This window comes from Egretta garzetta, unplaced genomic scaffold (assembly GCF_000687185.1).
Source record: "Egretta garzetta isolate BGI_Z169 unplaced genomic scaffold, ASM68718v1 scaffold208, whole genome shotgun sequence".
Classification (NCBI taxonomy): domain Eukaryota; kingdom Metazoa; phylum Chordata; class Aves; order Pelecaniformes; family Ardeidae; genus Egretta; species Egretta garzetta.
Window position 1 is genome coordinate 380,685 of NW_009260403.1, and position 876 is coordinate 381,560.

Here is an 876-nt window from a genome sequence, read left to right on the forward strand (position 1 = left end):
AAGAATTTGAAATCTTCCTCGGATTCGGGAGTGCTGGTGTGGCACGGCCCAGGAGAAGGATCGCGGAGCAGGGGAGGTGTGCGGCTCTCGCAGACTGCCGGCAGGACTAAGAGATTTGCCACTTTTCGGGAAGTGGTTTGTTACCAAACTGTTGTTTCTCCCCTTTTCCTCTTCTGGGTTACGCTAAATCCTTCAGCGTTATTAAAGCAAACCGAAGTGTTGCCCACGTGTAGCTGGTGGCTTTTTTTTTTTTTTTTTTTTTTTATTTAAGGTAGTTTGTTACCAAACTGCCGTTTCTCCCCTTTTCCTCTTCTGGGTAACGCTAAATCCCTCAGCATTATAAAAGAGAACCGAAGTGTTGCCCACGTGTAGCTGGTGGCTTTCTCTTTTTTTTAAGGTAGTTTTCATCAAGAAACTGACAAAACTTCCTCCCTTCACCCGGAGGCTTTTGAGGTTTGAAACTGAGATGGAGCTACTTTTCTCCCAAACACTACATGTTGTATAAGGGGAGCCAGGACGAAAACATCGCCTTTACTGATTTCGATCTGACTCTGAGCACCCACGAGGGATGCTTCGCGGAGCTTGATGTGGAAAAGCAAAGTTGGAGTGTGCTCAGAGACTTCATCGTGTCCAGCAGCTTAATTGTTGACTTTTTTTTTTAACGTGGATTCGTAGCATACTTTTATGAATTAAATATTGCCACCGTTTGTACAGAAGCCAAATGACCCGTGTGTTTTGAAACACGGTTCCAAATATAATCCATCCCTCGACCCGGATTCTCGCTAGAAAGAGCCAGAGGGAGATCGTCAGTGTCTAAAGAAGCCTGATTTTACTGTTTGACGAACGTTACCTGCTGCAGAAATGTTGCTATAGATT